Source organism: Vitis riparia, chromosome 11, assembly GCF_004353265.1.
Source record: "Vitis riparia cultivar Riparia Gloire de Montpellier isolate 1030 chromosome 11, EGFV_Vit.rip_1.0, whole genome shotgun sequence".
NCBI classification, from domain to species: domain Eukaryota; kingdom Viridiplantae; phylum Streptophyta; class Magnoliopsida; order Vitales; family Vitaceae; genus Vitis; species Vitis riparia.
In genome coordinates this window covers 11,251,261-11,261,729 of record NC_048441.1, presented here as the reverse complement: position 1 = coordinate 11,261,729, position 10,469 = coordinate 11,251,261, and positions in this window count along the sequence as shown.

Below are 10,469 nucleotides of genomic sequence, written 5' to 3'. Positions count from 1 at the left end.
GGAATATTAAATTATTATTATTATTATTATTATTATTAGCTATATTATGTACTATGTAAAAATCTAAAGTAGACCCTTTTTTCCCCAAAATGACCTTGTCATTTAGTTGATATTCACTTTTGTCCTTTAAGTTTATATATTCATAAATAAAACTTTTTAAAATGATTAATTAGTATTATAGATGACTTCCTAAGTCGTCAAAAATAAGTAATATTTTTATATTTAGTGCATTAGCTTATTTAAATTAAATTGACAATTTTCAGCTTGGTTTAGGATTATATAAACTCTTTTGTAATTTACATTCTTTTAAAGATTCAACATTATTGCAAAATCCAATCAAATTAAACAGATAAGTATGATTGAGTTATCTGAAAATAATAACATAAAAAATATAAAGTTGACTTCTGAAAATTAGAAAGATGCAAAAAGAAATTACTTCAAAACTCTCAAACTTCAATTTAGAAATATTTTACATAAATAATATAAAAACTACATATAACAAATCAAAATAACAATTTCCCTTTTCCATTGGATTTTCAAATTTAGGAACCTTCTTAAAATAATTATAATATTAACCACATAATAAAGAATATAAAATTCTCCAAATAATTCAAATAATAAACTTTATAATTAACAAAATTCGAATCTTAATCAAGAAGAAATAAATTCTAACAAAAATGAAACAAAATTTAATCAAATTTTATTTTCTTCTACCTCATGAGAGGTTAAAATTTCTTCTACCTCATGAGAGGTAGGATAGACATCAACATCATTAGAAACATAAAATAGTTAATAAATCAAAGATAAATTCTACAAATAAATAATTTAAAATAGTTCATAAATAAAAAATAAATTATATAAATAAATAATTTAAAGCATAAAATAGATCACACAAATTGAGTCTAAAATGAAATTTTATTTTAAAAATGATACCTTGGTATAGAAAGTCTAAAACTTGATACAAGATTTTGATTATAAGGGAAAGTTACAAAATATATATATATATTTGAGAGGAGAGAAACACTAAGAAAGCTTTTTTTATCACTTTTCTTACACTAACTTAGCTTTTCTTGCTCTTTTTGCTCTAATAGTGTTTCGCTTTGTCTTGAGATGAACTAAATGACTTTATTTATGGGAAAATTTAATGTACTTAAATTTGATTGAAATCCATGAATTTGAACAATTTTGAAGTTCACCGACAACTTTTCTTACAAATTGAAGCTCTATGTAAGCTTATTAGGAATAGTGCAGCATAGTACTTGAATAGTTATGAATGATGATTTTTGTCTAGAATCTTCACTATATGTTACTGTTGAAATAGTGACTAAATAGTGAATTTTGTCTTTTATTATTCTCAACTTTACACCTTTTTTTTATTTTTTATTTTTTTTTACCACATTAGATATATGCAAATGTTATACAAGTCATGGAGGAAAATTATCTAGATTGGTCTATAGGCCCACCATATAAGATGGTTATGGGTCTACATATGAATTATAAAAAAAAAAAAAGTTACTTCTTCATTTTCTTCATTATCTTGATTATCACTAATCTACTTGAGAGATTAAATAAGCCTTTGTCAATATCCTTATATATATGAAGTAACAGCTAAAGAAGCTTTTACTTTTCATGGTTAGGAATTGTATTTGAGTTGGAGCTTGAGTTGAAATGCTTGTTGAGGCTTTTGAAGTTGAAGATACGGGTCTTGAAATTATGTGCAAAATCTTTTGTTGACAGACAAAATCTTGATTAAATTTGTCTTACCATTTGACATTGAATTCTCTTGAAAAAAAAATTAAGGAGGTTGTTCTTGGTTTTTGATTTAATTCCAGCTAAGATTTCAGGAAATTTTTAATCTAGAACAAAATATCAGGAGTCTTGGTTGAGAAAGATACTTTGTAGAAGTCTTACTTTTGTAAAGTTAAACTTGTGTTGAATTTTTGGAGAAAAGATTGACTTGATTAGACCAAAGAAGGTGCACCATTTTCAACACCAAGCAGGAAATTTGACTTGATTGCAACTTTTGGAAAATTGAACTTGAATAGATTTTTTTTTTTAAAATTTGATTTTGAAGCTTGAATAAAAAATTTTAAATGTTGAAGATAAGGAAAATCTGGACTCGGTACTTGAAAAGAGTTTGAAGTTGTCAATGGAAATGAAAGACAAACATTTGAAGTCATTGCATATGAGGGCATTGTTTTCTTTGAGAAATAATGAAAATGGGGCCTAATGGGAGCACCTATTAGGGTTGAGAATCCCTAACTTATAAAAACTCCCTAGTAAGAAAGTCAATAAGAGAATTCAATTTCAAAATCAAAATTTGAAAGTAAAGTTTGTCATATTGCAAAAATTTGTTTTGAAACTAAATTTTTAACATCTTTTTGTAAAATATCTTTTGTAGCTTTTGAATCAATTTTTAAAAGAAATTTTTTATTTAACAAATCACTTTGAAATTTTGATATACACAAAACTATTAATAAAACTTCATTTTTAGTAGTTGAATATTTATTTGAGCACCCAACCTAATCCCTAAATGATATCTAACTATATACACTTAATTATTGCACTCGTGTTTCAATATGCCTTCATAACTTATGTTAGATGCATTTGATTTTACAACAAGGCATTAGGATGCGAGATGTTGATGCATAGTAGATATTTGACTCTTTGTTTAATTTCTTTGACTAGTTTAGTATGGTTCATATAAGTGCATTTTTCCTAAATTTTTTATATAAAAGTTCACAAATGATTTCTAAATCTTTGAAGTAATCGCAAACATAATTTAAACATCTTAAAAATATTTGTAATTGTTTTTTATCTTTAATTTCATCAGGAAATTTGTCAACAAACTTTATTTATTTTTTAATTAGTTTTATTATCCCTTGATAAATCTCATGACTTAGAAATCTAATTTTAGTTTGAAATAGTTTCATTTTTAGAGCAGTGCATGTTATTTCACTTTCTTTGATTAAATTGAAAAACTTTTTTAAATGTACAAAATGTTTTTCTAATAATTCAGAAAATACTAAAACATCATCAATGTATACAATAATGATTTTGAAATGAGAATTGAAATTATCATTCATTATATTTTGAAATTCAAATGGGATATTTTTTAGATCAAATGACAAAAAATTCCATTCATAATGACCAAAATTGACAATAAAAACAATTTTGTATCTATTTTATTTTTTAATTTGTACTTAACAAAATCTAGATTTTATATCAAATTTTGGATATATTACTGCACTATGAAATCTTTTAAGTAAATTTTGTTTATTAGGTATAGGGTATTTAATCCATTGCAATATTGTATTTAAAAGTTTGTAATTAATATAGGGTATCTATATTCTTGAACTTTATTTGTATATTCTATAAGGATTAAATTTTTTAAGTTTTGTAAATATTGTTTTTGTGTTTTTGTATCATCTATTTTATATGTGACATTAAAAAATATTTGATTATTTTTTTTTAAGAGATCACATTTATTGTTTTTTTTTTTTTTTGATTTTTATTTATTGTTTCCATTCTATTATTAGTTCAAATTTTATTTGTTGTTTTCTTTCTATTATTAGTTGAAATTTTATTTGTTTCTGCTCATGTTACTATTTATTGGTTTTCTTTTTTGATTTTTAAAGATTTTGCTCCTATTGGTTTGTCTTTTTCTTTTTTGTTTGTTTCAACTTTTTCAATTTTTATTTATCAAACAAAATATTTGATAAATTTTGTTTCATTTTTATTAGAATTTGACTTTTCTTAATTAAAATTTAAATTTTGTTGATTAAAAAGTTTATTATTTGGAATATTTTTTATTCCTTGTTCTAGTTAATGTTATAATTCTTTTAAGAAGTTTCCTAAATTTGAAAAAACTAATGGAAAAAGGGAATTATCACTTTGATTTGTTGCATGTAGTTTTTATATATATATATATATTTATGTAAAGCATTTATAACTCGAGGTTTGAGAGTTTTAATGTAATATATTTATGTATCGTTGTAAGGGGATAAATAATCTAGTTTAATCCATTCAATATTAGGAACTAAAAGGAGGAAATTTCTTATAATTATAATGCTTTTTAATGGTACTTACATGGAAAGTGTGACTATCGGAATGAGTAGATTCTTACTAAAAAATAGGAACTTTTGGAGTAAAGTTTGAAATATTTGACAAATTTTGTAATTGGCTTTCAATTTGAATAATTTATAACTTTAATTTTAAATTATTAATATTTGTTTGATTTGAGGTGCCATATTGTTTGAATTAATATTTATTTAATATATTTATTGTGAATTTTTAACATCATGTAACTACTAGTATTCTCCCTAGTAATTGATTCAAGGAAAATTTTTATTTCTTTAAAGAAAATAGGAGCTACCACAATAGAAACTTTTTTCACATAAAGAATTCCTTATCTTCTAAGACACTTATCAAGTTTGACCACAAAATGAAATACTTTCTACTATTTTCAAACATCATCTAGCATATGCCCAAAGACATTCTTTATCTTGTAAGATATTTATCAAGTTGGATCAATTAGTGAAATACATTTTACTGTTTTAAAACAAGATCTAAAATCCCTTCTCATAGATAGAAGGGGAATTTCTTTGTTACCACTAAATTATAATGTTTTTTATTTAATTTTTGTCACTTTAAAATAAAGAGTTACATGTTGTCCCCTCAAGTCATTTGTGGGCTATGCTATTGTTTTCAAATATTCTCTTACTCAATAACACTTATTAAATTTTAAAGAACAAAAATATGCAAAAACATGTTTGGTAACCCATTCTTCAAATAACAGGTTTAACGTCAAATCAAAATTTAACTTATTGTGTCAAACAAAAAAAACTTGCATTCTTTAGGATTTTTTTTTATAAAAGTATAGTTTTTTAAAAATATGGTAGATTGGAAAGTATTTCCAAATCTACAACAATTTGGACCAGATCATCTGCTTATGTGGAGAATAAACTAACAAGTATGATAAATATTCCTAAAAATCTTATTTTTCTTCTTTCATTTCCTTATTTACCTAAACCAAAAAAGCCTTAGTCGTCATTTTCTTCCCAACTTTCCAATTTCCTTCATTTGATTTTCACCATTTATCATACTCTTCTTCTTCCTCTAAGAAAAAATGAGAGTATGGACAACCTTTCTTCTCCCCTTACCCATTTCTTTCATTTGATTTCACCTATGTCATGATTTTCTTCTTCCCCTAGAAAAAAAAAAAATGAGTCTAGAATACCATTTACTCACAACTCTAGAAGCGTCCATCCTTCAGTTGTCCCCTAGGCACATTAATCATTCAAATATATAATAAAATGTAATAAGGATTATGATAAGAGATTCAGAGATGTAGGGGAGGCCATCAAGAGTGAGTTTTTTTTGTATGCTTTAGTTATTTATTTCTTTGTTTGTTTGTTTTTTTTTTTTCTATTTAGTATTGTGGCTTTGTTTGGTTGTTAAGAAAGTTGCAGTTTTTATTTTAAGGAAAAGAAAATGAGAAGGGGAATAACAGGGTAGTGGTGAATTAGTGGAGTTGAAAGTGGTAATTCACAATTTTTGTTGTTTATTTTTTTAGTGAATTGAATGTAGTTTGCAAATGATTCTATGCAAATGTAGTTTTTTGCTAGTTTATACTTACACATAGAATGCTAATTTGAAGAACTCTTTTTATTGTTTTTTTTAGTGAATTGAATGTAGTTTGCATATAGTTTTTTGCTAGTTTATACTTACAATAAAGAACATATAGAAAATTAATAATAATAATAATAATATTATTATTATTATTATTATTATTATTATAAATCCAACAATTTTGGATTTTAGTTTGGTTCATATGGACTGGCTAGCCTTGAAGCCTTATTTCATGTTCCTGAGAGTGATTGTAGCATTGGAGTTAACTTGAATTCCATTCCCATATTTTTAGTCACAAATTAAGTCTGGATTAAGTTCGATTGATTAGATTGAACACAGGTTAGATGAAACCTATTTGATTAAATTGGACAAGTTTGATAAAACCTAAAAATGCTCAATCCAAACTTAACCTATTCCCACATTTTTAGTTACAAATTAAGTTTAGATGGATTAGATTGGGCATAGGTTGGATAAAACCTATTTGATTAGCTAGGACACAAGTTGGATGAAACATATTTGTAATGGTCTTTTTAACTTTATCTTTCATACAATTATACCAAACTTTAAATGAAAAATAACATATCATTTTGAAATAATAACAAAAAAAAAAAAATCTATCTAAAAACTAAAATAATAAGTAACATAATTAAATGTGACATATTTTAACTTTAAATGATATAAACAAAATATTGGTATAATAAAATAAATTAAAACTATTATAAAATATTAAACCAGCTTTGGTTTAGGTTGAAGTTGCCAAATTTAACTCAAAAATGAGTTAACATTAAGAAAAGTTCACTAAAACCTAATCGAGTATAAAAAATACTTGTTCAAACCCTTTGCAATATTAGGTTGGTTCAAACCAACCCATTTAAATTGCACCCCTAACAATAATTATAATAATAGTTATAATATTAATAAAAATAAAATTACTTCTACTAATACTAATGATAAAATTATTTAACTAAATTTGCTTAAATTTGTTTTTATTAGTAATAACAATAATAATAATAATAATTATAATAATAATAATTATAATTCTTTAGACATCCTTTTTAGGATATGTTTAGATATTTCGATTACTTGGCAATTGTGAATAATTTTTTTCAAAATAATATGATCAAATCCAATGTTGACAATTGGTTGATTTTTGAAAATGATCATATGAAAATTACTATTTTATTCCTTTTAAAAGTTAAATTTCTTTTTATGTAAATACAAGATTTTTGGTATTTTAATTAAATAAGGTATTGGGATTCAATTATGATTGTTATTATTACTACTACTACTATTATTATTATTATAACTATTATTACTATTATTATTATTATCATCATCATTATTATTATTACTATTATTATAATTATTATTATTATTATTATAATTATTATTACTATTATTATTATTATTATTATCATCATCATCATCATCACCATCATCATCATCATTACTATTTTTTTTTTCTTCGTTATTGTCAATTCAATCTTATATATCTTTTATTTAATTATTTTTAGGTACATGAATGGATTGTTTGATTACAATTGTGTGTTACAAATTAATGGCCCAAATGAGGTGTGTTACAATTGTCCCCCTCAAAAAGGTGTTTTAGTGAATAATTTGATAAAATATGATGAGTTGGAGGATAAGTTGTGTCATGTTGTGTTAATTGACTGCACGCATGCCATGTTATTCATGATATTTCAATATCCAATTCGTATGTCGATTGGAAATGAGAACATTAACTATATAAAATTACCAACTAAAGATGATGATGATGTAAGGTTAATGTTTCTTGGTGTAATACAAATCCCACCATTGAATACTATTGAAATATACTTACAGACACATCTAAGGGATCACTCAGTTGGGCTAAGTCCATCATTTGATCAAGAAATTATGGGTCATGATGTGGAAGTACCAACAAAGGGGAATTTAGCAGTGCACATTGATGATATGAAGGGGAATTTGGTATACAATGATGAAATTGGGGATAAGGGTGAGAGAATTTGGCAATGGTGACTCGATTGGTTATGATCGCAACAAACAACTATGTTGACATCTCATTTACAAATGAAGGTGACATGGAATTTTTGATGAAGATGAGATTAATAAGAATTATGGTGATGAACCTCCAACAAATAAGGCTTCTTTTGATTATAGTGAACATATTCTATATTCCATAATGTTTAAACAATTGAATTAGGATGCATTAAATAGCATGATTGTTGAGCTTCTCATATCACGTATCGGATTGTGGAATGAATCCAATGAGTTTTTTAAAGGATTGAGATTTGAGAGTAAAAAAAACTTGCAATATGAAGTAAAATGTTATTCAATACGTCGGAATCAACATTTGGTTGTTTGTGAATCAGAACCATAGGTGTGGGCAATAAGATGTAAGAAGTGGCAGGAAAGGTGTAATTGGAGGCTTCATGCATGTCGTCGTAAAAACCATGGAATGTTCAAGATAACCAAGTATGTAGGTCCTCATACTTGTATTTATCCTAAATTATCACAAGATCACTCTCAATTGGACTCTACATTGATTGCAAGAGAGGTCCAAAATGTAGTTCAAATGGATCACACCATCTCTATTGCTACATTGCATCAGATAGTAAATAATAAATTTATATATAATATCCATCATAGAATAATTTAAGAATCTAAGAGAAAGACAATACTTAGAGTATTTGGTGATTGAGATGAATCTTATCAAGCATTGCCGAAGTGGATGAACATCCTTAAGCTAACTAATCTTGGAACAAAGATTGTTTAGAAGGCAGTACCTTTAAGAGGGATTTTTGGGAGCGTGCGTTTTATGCGTGTTTTTTTGGACATTTGGGCCAAGTGTTGAAGAGTTCAAGTATTGTAGACCAATTATACAAATTGATGGTACATTCTTATATGGAAAATACATGGGGAAGCTTTTAATTGCAACTTCAATTGATACAAATGGTCATATATTCCCCCTTGCATTTGTAATTGTCAAGGTGGAATCACAGGATAGTTGGTCATGGCTTTTTATTGCATAAAGGCATATGCAATAAATGTTGCTATTAAAAATCCATAGGTTGGATGGAGCCCTTCTCATGCGCAACATCGATATTGTCTTGGACATGTAGTGGACAATTTTAATGATAAATTTAGGAATAAGGTCTTAAAAAAGTTGGTGTAGAGAGCTGGATCTCAACATTAACTATGAAAGTATGAGAGATGCATGGAAAAGTTAAAATGATTAAATGAAAAAAGTGTGGGCTGGTTTTCAAAGTTAGACATTGAAAAATGGACTCAAACATATAATCTAGGACATTGGTATGGGTGAATGACAATAAATATCGTTGAATGCATAAATGGGGTGCTTAAGGGAGCACAAATGTTACTTATCGTTGCACTTGTTTAATTAACTTTCTATTGATGTGTGTCATAGTTTGAGACTTGTAGAGTAGAGATACATGTTAGAATGGTAGCTAGCGATGTATATACTGCGTATGTAGTTGATAAATTTAGAAGAGCTAAAGTTAAAGCTAGTGGACATACTGTGACTATCTTATATCGAATTAATCAAACATTCGAAGTAATTATTGTTCTCCATAGGTTTCATATGGATAAAGGACATAACAAACAAGTTGTTAAGTTGAACGAAGGTACATGTAGTTGTAATAAGTGGCAATCATTTGGCATTTGATGCTCATATGTGCTAGTTGTTTGTGCTCATATGAGGATTGATAGTTGACAATTTGTTGAAAAATACTACAAGATGGATGTCTATGCCAATAGCTACACCCCTAAATTTTAATCCCATTCCACATGAATTTTATTGGTCGTTTCTTGATTTTCCTATTCTCCACCTTGACCCTACTTCAATGAGAGATAATGAGCATCCTAGATCATCAAAGATAATGAATGAAATGGATTTGAAGGAACCAAACGTTAGGGTTCGATTTGGCTTATGTAAAATAGAGGGGCATAATCATTGTAACTATCCCACAAAAGATGGAGAGTAATCCTCCAACCCCCTTTCTCATGACAATTAAAGTATGAAAGATTATCCTTTTTGATAGAATGATATTTTTATGTAATGTTTTTAAATTTTTAGTTATACTAATGTTAACAAGAATTAATGGTTATTTACTATATGCAGTTATTACCACATGATGGAGCCAAGACCATTGGATTCTACAGTTCTACATGGATAGGGCACACACATTCATCTCCAGCATGGATAAGTGTTGACTTTAAGGAACTTCATTATTGACGTTGTGAGGCAATTTTCCATCACACCAATGCACTCAATAGGCGTATTATTTCATTACTGCAACAGACATGCTTCTATGGTGTTGCACGCTTAGGATTCATTTCCTTCAATTGACACCTTATTACTGCATTTGTTGAAAGATGACGACTTGAGACTCATACATTCCACTTACCTTAGGGAGAGTGCATAATTACACTATAGGACATTGTTATTCTTCTTGGACTACCAATAGATGGAGTTGTAGTTACTGGTAGCACATGTCTAGATAGAAGATGTGAATGTTATTATTTATTATGACTCACTCCTAGGGATACAGACATAGATAGACAACACCTTCATCTTACATGGTTGAGTTAGAGTTTCCCTACTTTGGTACTAAATGTTGATGAGGAGTATATTCGGCGTTATACTAGAGCTTATATCTTACAACTCATTGGAGGTTTTCTATTTTTAGGAAATTCTAGCGATCTTTACATCTTATGTTTTTACCCCTTCTAAAGGATTTTGAGGTTGCTGGTAGGTATTGTCGGGGTAGTGCTTGTTTAGCCTGACTTTATCGACAGTTGTGTTGAGCCTCTCAAAT